Below are 16546 nucleotides of genomic sequence, written 5' to 3' on the forward strand. Positions count from 1 at the left end.
TAAAACAAAACAGTGTTTCAAACCACCACAGGGCACAAGGAAAGGGAACAACGGAGAAAAATAAACAATGGGAATAACAGTGAATAAATAGAAAGAAACAGTGGTCCTACTAATCCTTGTGATATTCGGAGTGTGCAAGTGCAGCGAAAAGGGGGTGGGGTGAGGGTATATGGTATTAGGGTCCCCTATGGTAGGAATTGCCAGAGGTCCCCTATTGGGGAGGCCACAGGTACGTGCATGGGTGGAGACAACCCAGGGGCAGAGGGAGGTCTACTGCCCCAACAGGTAAGGGAAGGGCAGAGGTGAAACCACTTGACAGGCAGATGTTGGCCCAGAGGGAAGTGCAGGAGGGCTGCTGGGGTTGATTAGGCAGAGGCCAGGATCTTATTGGACTCTTGAGTGACTAGGCCGCCATTCTCAGTGACAGTGGGGATGGTTAGCACAGGAGTGGAAGAGGGAAGGAAGATAGAAGGGAAGGATCTTGAGTTGTTTGCAGAACTTGAGGCCGAAATACATCTTAAAGATGAGAATTGTTATGAAAAACTAAAAGACAATCTTATTACGCAACTCAGTGAGAAATGGGCCACCATGAGCAAAGAATGGAATGATGCTGGCCTCCTGACAGATGATTAATTTGAGTTCATGAATAATCAATATCCAATCATTTCATGCATATATTTTCTTCCCAAAATTCATAAACACTTTGAGAACTTTCCAAGCACTAGACCAATAATAAACAGCATAGGATCCATGACAGAACCAATTTCAGCATACATAGAGACCCATCTGCAACCATTGGTACAAAATCTATCTTCTTTTATCAAAGATACAAAAGATGTTATCCAGCAGCTAACTTTCATAAACTGGGAGTCTGAGTTCAGGCTAGTGACATTCGATATAGCAGCGCTCTATACAAGTATCATTCATGATAAGGGCATCCAAACTGTCCAATTTTTCTTACAGACACAGTCAATTTCTTATTTCTAGCAAAATGAGATGATCTGCAAAATGTTGGAATTTACTCTCAAGAACAACATCTTTCTATTCAACAAGGAAATATACAGACAAAAACAAGGCATGGCAATGGGTGACAAATTTGCCCCTGGCTATGCCAATCTTTACATGGGAGCCTATGAATTACAACATGCATGGAATCATAGTTCATTTACAGATAACCAACAAATTATATACTGGGGAAGCTACATAGATGACATTCTTGTTGTCTGGAAAGGCAATCAAAAATCAATTAAGGAATATTACAATCATCTCAACAACAACAATTTCAATTTCAAAACTCACCATGACCGAAAGCACTGAAAAAATTCAATTTCTAGATTTGGAACTGCTCATCAAAAACCACAAAATTCATTCAACAGTATATGTGAAACCATCCACAGGAAACAGTATACTATACGCAAAGAGCAACCATCCATCACACATAATAAATAACATCTCATATGGGGAATATTTACGTAACAAGCAGAACTGCACTGAACCTGAAGAATTTGGAAAGCATAAACATCTCACAACGGAAACATTTCTAAAAAGAGGCTACTCAAAAAATACTTTGAAAAAAGCAAAAGACAAAACTAGCACCAGAACACAATCTGACCTTCTACAAAATAAGGAATCGCAAACCACCAGTACACAGTCACAAAATCTCATATTTATAACCACGTTCAATTCAGAAACAACAGATCCCAAGAAGAGTCTATCAAAACATCGGTACCTACTAAAATTAGATCTGGACCTACAGCCATTTCTAGATGATCAACCTAAAATTACTTTCAGAAGAGCCAAAACTCTGAAACAAATCATCAGCCCATCTCATTTTGAATTACATCACAAACAAAAGGGGCTTACACAACTTTGGAACCAGGCTGCCCTAACCATCAATTTCAAATGTGGAACATGCACAATGTGCCAGTATTCCAACAATGGCTTCTCATACATCCCAATGCCAAACAGCCACAATTACAAAATTAAAGACTTTATAAACTGCAAAAGTAAATACATTGTGCATGCCATAAAATGGCAATGCTCTAAACTATATGTGGGGAGCACTATCAGGATGCTGAAAACAGGAATCTCAGAACATATAAGAACTATCATCAACAAGGACCTTAGATTCCCCCTTGGTCTACACTTCTTAACCGAACATTCGGAAACACAAATAGACAAAATTAAATTCTTTGAAATAGAAAAAGTTACAATGTCACCAAGAGGAGGAAACATGGAGAAAAGACTAAGACAAAGGGAAGCATTCTGGATATGCTCTCTGGACAGCTGCAACACAGGACTAAACACAGATTCGGAATTGGGACACTTCTTATAACTATCTCTCGTAATCATCCTAGCACCAATATAGAATATGTGTTGGATTACCTTAGAAATGTGTGTGTACAATAATGATTAATAATCATGGGACATCAGCCAAACAACTGGCCATTAGACTGAGTATACACTTTTATGTTGTTCTTTTCAATTGTTATGAATTTTCATGGACAAATCATCATTTATACCAATCACACAGAACCAGTATCTCTAGATCCTCAGCTTTAATAATTTTCACATTAACTGCCATTTCTTCATCTATCTAACCCAATAATAGCCTTTGGTATCGACTAAATTGCCTTCAAACTTTTATGCTGCCATTTTTAAAACATCTGTGACCCTTTCTGAATTTTAAAGCCATAGTGGCCACATATATAACAAAGGCATAGTCACTATGTACATCGTCTCTTGCCTTGTGTAATCAGTGACAATGTATGGAACTGCAGACGGGTTACCATGCTAGACTCCTAATGCTCCAAATATTCTTGTTTACTAACCTAAGCTTAGCTCTGACATCCCCAGCACTGCCACTATTGCCTCATAGCCTATAGTAAGCTCCTTGTTCCTTAGCCAGTATTGACTGCACTGCTAGTATTGCTCCCTAGCCTCTAGTGATTGCATTGCCACTATTGTCTCCAGCCTGTATTGACTGCACTGCTAGCATTGCTCCCTAGCCTCTAGTGATTGCATTGCCACTATTGTCTCCAGCTTGTATTGACTGCACTGCTAGTATTGCTCCCTAGCCTCTAGCGATTGCATTGCCACTATTATCTCCAGCTTGTATTGACTGCACTGCTAGTATTGCTCCCTAGCCTCTAGTGATTGCATTGCCACTATTGTCTCCAGTTTGTATTCGCTGCACTGCTAGTATTGCTCCTCAGCCTCTGGTGATTGCATATTGCCCTTAGTGGTAACAGCCGCTCCAGGTTATTACTGCCCTAAGGAATAAACGCCAGTGAGACTGACAGGTCTTGACTGCCACCCCACTCCAACATGCACATCCTGCCGCTACTCACCTTGCTCACACACGATCGCAGGCCAGTTCAAGACACCCACGCATACAACAGCACCCTTAACCCCAACACCATAGACTTCCTGCCTAGGCCCTCCAAACAAACCACGCTCGCAGCCATGCATCCCACTACACTGCACTCCAGACTATTCAGACTCAGGAACCGCACTCAGCCTATGAACCTTGCCACCATACCCTCTTCCATTTCACTCAGAAATAAGCACCTAGGATCTAGGACCACCCGCAAAGCTAACGCCAATCACCTCTGCCCAACTAATTCCAGCACTAGCAGCACCAAGGTGCACCACCAGACTCCCTCTGACAAGAATACTAAACAATCCTCTTCATCTCTTAAATCAATAATCAAAGAACCTACTAAAACTAACCACCAACACCTTCGCTACAAATGCACCCTTCTCAATGTTCGCTCGCTCAATGCCCATGCACTAGAAGTCAATGATCTTATCACCAACCAAGATTTAGATATAATGGCCATCACGGAAACCTGGCTCCACAAAGCCTCTGGCCCAGCCATCACAATTGCACTCCCCAAAGGTTGCTCTATCCTCAGACAGGACAGGCTAGCCAAAACAGGAGGAGGAGTAGCCCTAATATTCAAAGAGAGCATATCTATCAGACCTATACCCCACCAGAGAGAAGGAAAGGTAGACATCCTATCCGCAAAAATAGCCTTATCACCTAATAGTACCATAAATATACATGTGTTTTACCGCCCTCCAGGTACTCCTTCAGACTTCATAGAACAAGTTACCCACCTTCTAGGAAATAATTTTAAAAAATCTACCAAACGCTACTCCTAGGCGACATCAATCTAGGTTTCAACGACGTCAATGACAAAACCGCCACATCCTTCACGAAGGATCTTAGTGACCTTGGCTTCTCTCAGAAAGTCACTTCTCACACACATGCAAAAGGTTGCATCTTAGACTGGATTATAGACCACAACTGCAACAGTAACATGGTTTCCAATGCTGCCCTCCCATGGACAGACCATAACTGCCTACTATTCACCATCCCCATAACACCATGCGCCAAGCCCACCACTCCATCACCGGCCACAGTAGCCAGAAGCGCAAAAAAACTCACTGCAGAGAACATCAGTGCCTATCTCAACCGCCCATGCCTAGCACCACCATTCTCTCCCGACCCTGTCATACTAGCGGAATTATTCAGAGACACATTGACTAACGCCATCAACACAGTTGCCCTGCTAGAAAACAAAAAAGAAAAGAAATCCTTCCACCCCAACTCGTGGTTCACAGAAGAGCTCCTTAACCTAAGCAACTCCAAAAGGCAGGCGCTAAAAACTTGGCAGGCTAACCCCTGTGACACCACTAAAGATATCTTCCGAACCATCACAAAAAAATACAAAGATTCTATATTCAAAGCCAAATCAGAATCCTACAACAACAGAATCTCCTCGGCCAACTCATACTCCAAAGAGCTATTTACGATCTTTAAAGAATTAACAATACATCCCATCTGCATGGCGAAATCGTTAAAGATGCAGCCTGGTGCTCCAGCATACAAGCTGCCATGCTAAAAAAAATAGACCTCCTCCAGAACAAAATCTTTGACCATTACAAAGCATTACCTAAACAGAAGCACCAGAAGCAAACCCACTACAAGCCCTCAGGCATCATCCATCCCAATTTCTGCTTCTCTGAAATATCGGAGACAGAGGTCTTAGACATCCTAAAACATCTCAAACCATTGCTATGCAAGGGCGATGTATGCCCCCCAAAAATCATCAAAGAATGCGCGGAGCAGCTTGCTCCACTAATCACCACCTTCATAAACGCCTCATTCAAAACAGGTATAGTCCCCAACTGCCTCAAAGAGGTGTGGGTACGTCCACTCTTAAAAAAACCTACATTAGACCCCTCCCAACCAAATAATTACAGACCAATTACAACCGTCCCATTTCTTCTTAAATTATTAGATAAGGCTGCCCATAGGCAAATCCAACTGTACCTCGAAACCAACTCTATCCTTGGTAAGAGACAATCAGGGTTCCACAAAGGACACGGAACGGAAACCACATTACTAGATCTGAAAAACCAAATCACTTCCATCCTTGACATGTGTAAGCCTGCCTTACTCCTGCTCCTAGACCTCTCAGCAGCGTTGGATCTCGTTGACCATAACACCCTCACCAACCACCTCACGCATGCTGCGCACTTCTCCAATCACGCAGCAACATGGATCACGTCCTTCCTACAAGGCAGAGCCATGAAAGTGTTCTCCAATATAGCAAACTCTGAACCCACTATTATACACTGTTGTGTTCCCCAGGGATCCTGTACTGCCCCTACTCTTTCTAATCTATTTACAAAGGCACTCTTTGATAAACTGGATGCACTTGGGATCACATATACAAACTATGCTGATGATACCCAGGTGCTCCTTCCCCTAAAGACGCTTCTACCCTCCAACAAATTTACTCCACAATCCAAGCCTGGATGGCCACCAATGGATTATGCCTCAACGGGGATAAAACTGAAATCCTCATTCTCGGTCAAAAATCCACGTTAGCCAAACTTGGTCCAACCTATCAAAACTTCTGCATTGACAACTGCATCATTCCAGTCCTTTCGTCAGTTAAAACGCTCGGAGTCCACATTGATGCTACGCTATCTATGGATAAAAAAGTTAGCGCCATTGTATCAGCCTCCGCTCTGAGTACCAAACTATAAAATGCCATAAAGCCGTTTCTAACAAAATACAATTGCCTCTCCATTGCGAGAGCCACAATAGGAGCTGAATTGGATTACTGCAATTCCCTCCTAGCGGGGACATAAAAGAAAAAAACGTAGCCAGACTCCAAACCACTCAAAACAACCCTCTCAGAGAAGCTCTAAGTATTCCTAAAAGAGAGCACATCTCCCAAGCAAGAAAAAACGCTCACTGGCTACCAGTTAAAGACCGAATCACCTTCAAGATTCTCTCCACCGCACACAAATGCATCAACCTAACGGCACCCCCTTACTTATCAAACTCTCTAGTCAGAACACAATCCACTAGACCCACTAGACTCGAGCACACCAACCAACTCACAGTGCCACGAATCACCAGGGCCAAGGCAGGAGGTCTAGGATTCCCCTATCTGGCACCTAAACTCTGGAACACACTACCCACAGCCCTCAGAGCGGAAACCTCTCTTCAGGCCTTCCAAAAAAATCTAAAAACTACACTCTTCAACTAGCTGCTAGCTCACTGTATATACCTGTGCACTACTATGCTCTCTGCACCTATGCGCTACAAGCCACAATGCCATCTCATGCTGTATGTATTTATGTGACTGCTGTAACTAAGATATGAACATCTACTGTAACCAGTGCCACAATGCCCACGGGCTGCTGTGCGCTTATCAAATGTGAATAAATACATAAATACACGAATAAAGCACAATAGCCTCGAAACCATGATCTAATCAAGGAATCATCCCAATAGATGTTACAACATATTTAAAGCTAATATCATAAGCACATTCTAACATTAATATTCATTACCTTGAGGAATATTGCATTACTAAAACCAAGTTCTATTATCTGCCCAATCCAAAATGGCATTTCGGAAACGTCTTCTTTCAATTTGTCTTTACGCTATGAGAGAACATGTGATCACTCGACCTGGCGCTGTCTTTAAACAATAGCTTGCATTTGCAACTGACCCGAAAACTTCGGTTTACCATGTTCTAACTATGTATTTCAAATCGCTTACTTTGAATTTATATCAAACACAAAATATAAAGGATGGAACCCTAAAATGATAATTCATGAGGCAATTCTTCCGGTTAAGAATATATCTTTTTGCCCTATCCAAAATGGCGACTTTCGGAATGCCATTCGGAACGTTATTCCAAACGTCATCATGCACGCACATAATATATTATAGTCTGTGCCCAACCGATCTGGAAAACAAGGAGAAAGGACGATCATTATATACATTGAAGTCTCAATGGTAAGACTTGCTAAGGTAAGAAAAACGCTTCCCCGACCGGCAATTCTAATGCAATTCTACTCTAATTATATACATAGACTACAGATTCTGTAAACACAGTTATCACTTATCCTAATATCAGCTTACCTCTCCTTTTCCAGAATCGTTACCTGTTAAAGCACAAGGGAAATCACTTTAAAAATGTGCAACATGACTACTTTGAATCTAAAGTAAATTCAAATTTAAAATGAGGCAATACTGATGCATAGCATCCAACTTAAAAGATTTCTAAATAACCAAAACATATAATCCATTATGTTTTTTCTAGGAAATACACATTTGACCAATGAAATTGAAAGTCATTTTCGGTTAAAATCCCTCCTGATGAGCCAATAGATTTGGTGAAACACGTGTTGAGGGCACTACTATGATTTGAGGACAATCTTTCGAGGACATTATTTTAAATTAAAATACTTCATGATAAAATGAATATGGCATTATGAACATTATTTACCTTTCGTGAGCAGTAACTGAAGGTGTGCTAGAAGGTGACTAGCAAATCTTGTTTTCTACAAATTATGTCACACACGGCAGTCTTAGTGTCACTGGTCATCATCAAGCAGCACCAAAAACTTTCACCTAAATTAAACATTATCCACTGAAGACTAATTCGCCAAAAATTGGATCAGAGACTGCAAATATACTCATTTCTAGCAGAACTTGAGGTGGTCCAGTTCAAGATGGAGAGAAAGAGGGAAACTGTTCCATAGGAGGGAGCCTGCTGAGAAGAGAGATCTGCCCCCAGCTCTCTGCTTGGAGAAGCATTTGATCAGCAGAAAGTTGGCGCAAGAAGATTGAAGGGATCCGGAAGAAGAGTTTTTAGTAAGGGAGAGTTGCAGGTAACATGGTCCCATTCCATGGACAGCCTTGTCGATGATGCAGCGGGTCTTGAATTTGATCCTTCCAACAACCAGGAGCCAGAGGAGAGATTTTAGGGCTGGAGAGATATGGTCCCATGGCTTGAGGCCAAGGGTAAGTCTTGCAGCCCTATTCTGGATTATTTGAAGAGTAGAGAGCGAAGAAAGGGGCAGGTTGAGGAGGAGGCTGTTACAGTTCTCTAGTCTGGAGAGGACCAGAGCTCTAGATACATTGAGCTTGTGGGGGTAGGTCAGGAATGGGAGAATGCCTCTAAGGAGGTGAAGTTGAAAGTGGGCCTTCTTGGCTTGGTCCAAGATGTGAGGAATAAAGGAGAGAGAGGAGTCAAAGATGACCCCGACATTTCTGGTCTCAGTTTAAGGAGAGGGAGGTGAGCTCATAGAGGGCGGCCAGAATACACGAGGGAAATGGGGAGGAGGTGTCCCAATAGGCAGGATCTCGGTCTTACTGGCATTAAGACAGAGATCATTGGAGGTGCACCAATACTGAATAGCAGACAGGCAGTCAGGGATGATAGAGGAGGAAGTGGAGGAGGAGGAAAAGGGGAGCTTGAGAGAGAGTTGTGGGTCATCAGGGTAACACTGCATATGAGGAGAGAAGGCAGAGATCAGGTGAGCAAGAGGTGCTAGGTAGATGTTGAAAAGTCAAGGTGAGAGGATAGAGCCCTCGGGAACACCACAAGTAGAGAGAGTGGTGGAGGAATAGTAGGAACCCTGGAGTTCCTGGGAGGGACATTCAATAAGGAGGTCAACCAGTACCTGGTCTGAGTTAGCAAATGTTTCTTGAAGCCACTTTAAGAGGATTGAATGGTTGACCATGTCAAAGACAGAAGAGAGGTCAAGGAGAATGAGAACAGCAGGAAAGTCAAGATTTGCAATCGGTTCTTCAAGGGTGTTCAGGGGACTAGTTTCTGTGCCTCTGGATGCTAGGAATCAAGATTGATGGTCATGTAAACAACCAGCAATCTCAGTGTATTGGGTCATTTGGGGGATGACCAACTTCTCCAAGAGTTTCCCAAGGAAGGGTGTTCTAGAGATAGAGCAGTAGTTGGCAGGACACAAGTGGTCGGCAGAAGGCTTTTTTAAGAGGGGTGCAAAACGGGAGTGTTTGAGAGAAGAAGGGAAAGAACCAGATGCTAAGGAGTGGTTGCAGAAGTCAGCAAGAGCCGGGTCGAGGGAGGAGATGTTGTCCTTAATGGTTCTGGAAGAACAAGGGGACATCTGTTTGGATGAGACCTTCATAGAGCAGACTACTTTCGATAATTACCACTGCTGGGGATGTAGACACTGGAGAGGAGATCAACAGCACATGCTTTGGGATTGTGAAAGGGTGTAGGGAATTTGGCCAGATGGCTTTGACAGGGTTGACATGGTTTTGGGGGGCCTGGTGGAGAGACATCCGTTTCATGTTCAGTTGCATTTCCCAGGGAGTTCTCAGATTCCAGATAGATCACAACATACCTGGATAAGTAGGTAACTTGTGGTGATTAAAAGCAAATATTGCGAATTTGGAAGATGAGGAAAAAGCCAAAAATCAACATGTGGGTATCTTTTAACCATTTGTAAGAATGAATGGTGCTCTTCCTATCTATCCTTGTGGGGTAACCTTTGAGTGGGGTCGATTCTACATTCTGTTCAATTGGTGGCTATGTCTAGTGTGTTTTCACACATGTTTTTGTTCTTACTATTATCTTTACGTAGATATTGTACTTTGATGCAGGAGTGCGCAGCATTTCCTGGGCATGAGCACTGCGAGAAATGAGGCAATGAAGAAATAGATCTTGAACTTGACTCTCTAGTGTGATCCGATGGAAATATGACAATACTTCATAGCATGCTCGTTGTTACCTGGCTTCCTTTGGGCAGGTGGACTGCTGTCAGGGCATCAGGCAGATTGCCCATTTCCTTGGCTATCAGTATGGAGCTCTCTGAGGCAGCTCCGGCATGTAAGATCTCAATTTGTGTGCCAGGGAGAGAGGGTGCGGTGCCTGAAGTGCAATAAGTGGTGCTGCTGCTAATAATCACAAGAGTCATGGTTTAACAATTTTATTGGTGCGGTGAAGCTTCCAAGCATCACTACCTGCCTGCCTGTTTGCATGTATGGGGTGTGCACGCAGGCCGTGAGCATAGCACATCAGCTGTGGAACATTGGTGTCTACCTAACTCCACCAAATCCTATCCCCCTACAAAAAAGATAGTAAAGTGAACACATTAAAACAATATACAATATTTTACCTAGTCTTATGATCTAGCTTGACCTCTGTCAGGTACCTTCACTTGGCAGGAGGGCTTGGATTCAGTGTTGTGATAGTATATTCTTCGGCTCGGTCTTGACTGTCACGTGACCAGCTGTGTGTGCCACATTCAGATTCAATGTGCTGTTTTCTCTCTTCAGAATCTTCTCCACCTCCTTGTTCACTGGCTAGTTCACTTGACTGGGTCATTGTAAGGGGTTAGAAATGCAAGGTTTTTCTTGTTACGCTAGACGATCTGCATTATGTGGTTATCATGCTTCCATCTTAAACTGTGTCTTTTAGTGGTTGAGGTGAAATAGGAGGCCAAACTGCCCTTTCGGCTCAGAGTTCTTGATCAAAGCTATGTCTCTGACACCAAAGGCTGGGTCATGTGTACCTCTCCTCGTGCTTACTGCTTGGTAACACTCCTCATACTTTCTAGTACACTGTTGGGCATCCAGGTCAACAGGTCTTCATCCCAGAACAGTGGCAGTTGTCATTCTCTGAGCTCACCCTAATAGAGACTAGCTGGTGCAACCCTAGTAGCCATGTGCGGCGTTCAGTGGTACTCTTGTGAAAATTGATCAATTTCCCACTTCAAGTAATCCTGGCATTCATTGGATATCCTTAGAGTCTTGTTGAGGGTGGACATAAAGCACCTAGGATCGCAGTTTGCTTCAGGCCTATTAGGTGATTTTGCAGCGTTTGATGTCTAGGTTGTCCAGGAACTGTTTTTATTTGCTATCTTGCTATGGGGACCATTTTCTGTCTTTATGGATGACAGAGACCCATATGACCAGGAGAATAGCTCAGGGGAATTGCATTTGTCTTGGAAGCAAAACAATGCAAAGCAGCAGAGGTTCAAATCCCAGTCAAGCGCTTAGAGACTGATCTCTGGTATTAAGTTCATTATGAAATATTAGTTAACTAATTAGGTGGCAATTATATTCGCAAACTTCAGAATTGCAGTGCTAGCTGCTGTGCACCTCACTACTTCAAACTCCAAATGGTGGGAGAACTCATTCACCACCAATAGTGTGTCCTGCTTATTGGGGAGTGATCAAAGGTTCGCACTGACATGTTCTCAGAGATGCTCTCGTCTTGGTATGGATCTGATTGGAGCCTTGCCTGGGATATATCTTGCCACTAGAGTCTCTACAGCGTACTCCAGCCCCAGCAACCACAGTGTTTCTTGATGCAGGACTTCATCGTCCACACTCCTTGGGGACTGCCATGTGCCAATCGGCAGTCAGCGATGCAAATTATACAATGTGTGAGTCTCTCAGCAGCAGTCCTTCTCCCCATATTAATAGTTCATTCTTGAGACGGAAATGACTTAGTAAGCTGGGTGGATTCAGAGCAGTGTGTGTGTGCCTTCAAGAACCCTTTTCACTGTGTTTAAGCTTTTGTGGCACCGAGGCATTCATTTTGAAGTTTTGCCTTTGTGACTTCTTCTACGGATAGTGCTTGTGGGACCTTTCCTTCTGCTACGATGTTCGCATGTTTCTCCAGGCATGCCGCTGGTCAAGCCTTACTGGCGTTTGCTTCAAGGTGGTGTTTGGAAAGGAAGTCAGCTGGACTTTACGCACCTACAGGGTACTCTAATGGAAAGTGAAACTCTAGCAGTTGGAGTATTTATGGCTGCTAATGTCTTGATGTCATCATCAAATTATTTGGTTGTACTGAAGTACACTTCCAGTCTATCTACTCACCCCATTTTGGGTCTGTGGCTGATGGTGCTCCCACGGGTATTGTGGTGGGGCCAGGTCTCCCTGCTACCCTGGGAATGGGTGGGAGGTGCAAGAAGGTCTGCCTCTTCATCCGAATCTGTTTTCCTTCTTTTGTTTCCAGTTGACAACTCCTACCTGGCTTCCTTTGCACAGCTGACCTTCGGCCAGGGCCCCAGGCATCTTTCCCCTTGAGCTCTCTAAGGCAACTCCTGCATGTAGGATCCCCCTCTGTCTGCTGGGGAGAGAGGGTGCATGTCTCCCACTGATAATCACAAGTGCCAATGCTGTATACTCTCGGGGCAGAATTCCCCGATGGTGCACTTGAAGCCCCCCTTTTATTTGCAGTAATGCCTCCTCATGTCACTGCGGCCCTGCTACATCGATGTCTACACCACAACACAAGACACGGACCCTGGCGGTAAGTGAAAATCGATGGCGGTAAATGGTTACCGCCATCGTTTTCCGCCAGGTCCGATCATGACTCCTGACCGTAAACTACGATGCCAATAGCGGCATCGTAGTTAACGCTGCCGCTAACTGCGCTAAGGGTGCGCGCACGCGACCGGCCACACCGTACTTAGCGCCATGGCGGAAAGGTACGCAAATGCCGACCCAAGCGGACATGCACCTAACGCCATCACCGAGGCCGCTAAGTACCTTACCACCATGGTGCAAATAACGCCATCGCGAACCAACCGTAAAGGGCCAATTCAAGTGAATGCAGCTGCCACAGGTGCACAGAAACAGCACAGGTGAAGGCAATACAGACTCAGGGGAGTACAAAAAGAGCACACCCCACCCCTACCCACACCCAGTCACACTCCACAATGATGGCAATACGACTAGCAATGTTGAGGCTGGAGGACCTGATAGCAATGCATGTGCTACTACAACAGCAACAACAACAACAACAGGCAGCACAGAGGAGACGCAGGAGGAGAAGGAGGGCAAGGCAGGCCCAGCAAGCCCCACCAGCACAGCCAGTGCCACCACGCAGGCAGCCCCCAATCCCACGCATCAGAGCCAATCCAAACAACCTCACTGCTGAGCAGATCCACACGCTGTACCGTTTGGACCGGGACACCATCACCGCCATCGTAGACATGACACACGACGACATCGTCAGCATGATAGAAAGTCCAACCGCCATCCCCCCCCTACTGAAGGTAGTGGCTGTACTCCACTTCCTTGCCACAGGCACCTACCAGCACACAGTGGGGCACCTGCATGGCATTTCACAACCATTATTCTCACGAACACTCATCCAAGTGCTCGATGCCCTCCTCAAGCACACAGACGACCACATCTCATTACCACGGACTGCCCAGGAGAATGCAAACACCAAAGTGGGTTTCCATGCACTAGCCAGCATACCCGGTTGCATTGGTGCCATCGACTGCACCCATGTGGAATTGGTGGTTCCACGTGCCATGGAGGTACCGTACCGCAACCGGAAACAGTTCCACTCCATCAACGTGCAAATGGTCTGTGACTCCAACAAGATCATCACACATTGTTGTGCCCGATTCCCCGGATCAACCCATGATTCAATGGTCCTGAGGAACTCCACAATACCACGCTACATGGAGCGACATGCAGGCCCAAGATCCTGGCTACTCGGTGAGTGCAATGTCATGGAAGTGGGCATGGGAATGACGTACCAGTGCATACTCCACCTGGCAGAAAGGGGGGGGGGGAGATGCATACTCCACCTGGCAGAAAGGGGGGGGGAGATGCATACTCCACCTGGCAGAAAGGGGGGGGGGAAGATGCATACTCCACCTGGCAGAAAGGGGGTGGGGAAGATGCATACTCCACCTGGCTGTGAGTAACACAGAGAACGGATACAGAGGAAGGGCACCCACAATGCACAAAACCCCTCTGCATACATAGGGTGATGGCATGCAAAACAGGCCATGGCAGCAATGAGCATATACTGGTTGCATAGTGTGAATCAATTAGTGCATGTAGAAGTGAGCCAAGGTAACAGTTCCATGCCAGCCATGGTGGAACATCATGTTCCTGATCAGACAACATGACTGACACATACATTCTCGCCTACATACAGGTGATGCAGCCTATCCCCTGAAGAGGTGGCTCCTCACGCCAGTCCGGAACCCGCAGAACCAGCACGAGGAGGACTTCAACCGTGCACATACACGTACTCGTGTGGTCATAGAGCAGACATTTGGCCTCCTGAAGGCACGGTTCCGAAGCCTCAGCAGGTCTGGTGGGGCACTCCTGTATGGCCATGAGAAGGTGGCAAAGATCGTCATGGCATGTGTCATGCTGCACAATATGTGCGTCAGACGGAATGTGCCCCTGCCCCCTGACGCAGAACTGCAACCACCTGACGATGAGGATGAGGAGGGTGCAGATGGGGCGCCACCACATGGAGGAGGCGATGCACAGGAGGGGCGTGCCATGCGCCAAAGTATCATCGACCACTGCTTCTAGCACACACGGCTGGTGTTAATGGCATGGAGACTGCACTTGGGGCACTGTGTGTCTCTGGGACATGCACGCTGTGGACTGTACACCAATAAAGCACACATACGCAATGAAAATGTCCACACATTTCTTTTTTTGAGACAAAAAAGTGTATTGGAACTATGAACTGTCGTGTCACACCCCCTCCCACCTCCCCCCTGCACACCCCAACACACCCCCTCCCACCTCCCACACCCCATGTAGCTGTCAACAGATGCCTGTGGCCGTGTCCACAGGCCGTCACAAGCCCCCTCTCCCGGCACCCGGGGCACCCCTGGCTGTGGAGCGCAGGTTGCGTCCAGAACGGCGCACGGGGCTGCTCTGCGCAGAACTGGCAGTGGAGGATGTCCCTGGCTGCCCATGTGCATGCAGCTCCTGTCGTGTGTGGGTGAGGTCAGTGACCGCACGACGCAAGCCCGCAAGTTCGGCACAGATGTCCCTGGACATGGCCTGCATGGCATCCCTCAGGGTGGCAGTGCTCCGCGCCACTTCCGCCCTTAGTGTCTCCGTGGCCTGTTCAATGCTGAACCTAGCCCCCACACATTCCGCGGCATGCTCATCCAGCATTGCGGACAGTTGATGCTGCCGCTGAGTGATGTCCTCGAGGGACGGCTGGCCGTGCTGGCCCATGGCCAGTGCAGGTGGAGTGATGGAGGGGCTGGTCCCCTCCTGTGGAGTGTGGACAGGGCATGGGGTGGAAGGCCACTCCTCTGCCTCAGTGTGCCCCTGTGTGTCGCCCTCATGGGGGCTGGCGTCTGAGAAACAGGGGGAATGTAGTTGGTCAGTGGGGCTTCTGACCTCCTGCTCCATGTCCGAGTCAGAACATGCAGCTGTTGCAGCTGTCTCCCCGATGTTGCTGCTGGCCGCTGACCCCCTGCCTTCTGTGGCAGGCAATGTCGGTGGAGGTGGAGCAGCTGCTGCTGGCCTGCTGACAACAGGGGTGCTTGCCGGTGGGACCTCCGGTATGCCTGCAGTGGGACCTGATTGTCGTGGGGTCTGCCTCACTGCAGCTGAGGTTGAGGGTGCAGGGAGGTTGTCGTTGGACTTCGCTCTCTTCGGCGCAGGGGTGTCCTGGTCCTCTGGGTGTGATTCTGTGCCTGTGGTGGAGCAAAGGTGGGAGGGCGTTATTGATGGGTCTACGGACTTCTGAATGACAATGGTTGACATTATTTTGGCCAGTGGATGAGGCAGATTTCAGGCAGTGCCATGCAGGTTGTCTCCTTTTGGTGTGGTATGTGGATGCAGGTATGCGGGTGCCAGCAGTGTATGCAGGGTGGTGCTCGCATGTGGCTATGGGCAGTATTGATTTGTGTTGCATTTACACTCTAGGGCAACCTTGTGCTACACATGATTGGACTGCTGTGACTATGGCATGTCTTGTATGAGGCACCTACCTTCATCACCTGATGTCGGGGCTCCCCTTTCCATCCCTCCAACGCCTTCGATGGATTCCATGCCGATGGTGGTAGCACAGATCTCCTCCCACGGTTGGAGTTTCAGGGGGGATTCCGACCCTCCACCGGTTGCCTGGGCAAGGTTGCGGTTTGCCGAGATGACGGCTCTGACCCGTATGCGCAGGTCATCCCAGCGCTTCCGGCACTGCTGTGGGGTGCGGGGTACGGTCCCCACCGCGCTGACGCGCTCAGCCACCAGGGCCCAGATGGCCTTCTTCTTCCCGATTGCTGTCCTGGTCATTTCAGGGGAGAATACAACACCTGCGTTGTCCTGCAGGGTCTCCGCTAGCATGCAGAGTTCCTCCCGGCTGAATCGCTCCTGGCGCTGGCGGTCACATGCCTTTTTCACAGATTTTGGCATTTTCGGGTACTTGGATGGGTGGGTGTTTGGTTG

Source organism: Ambystoma mexicanum, chromosome 1q (assembly GCF_040938575.1).
Source record: "Ambystoma mexicanum isolate Mex_15411 chromosome 1q, UKY_AmexF1_1, whole genome shotgun sequence".
Taxonomy (NCBI): Eukaryota; Metazoa; Chordata; class Amphibia; order Caudata; family Ambystomatidae; genus Ambystoma; species Ambystoma mexicanum.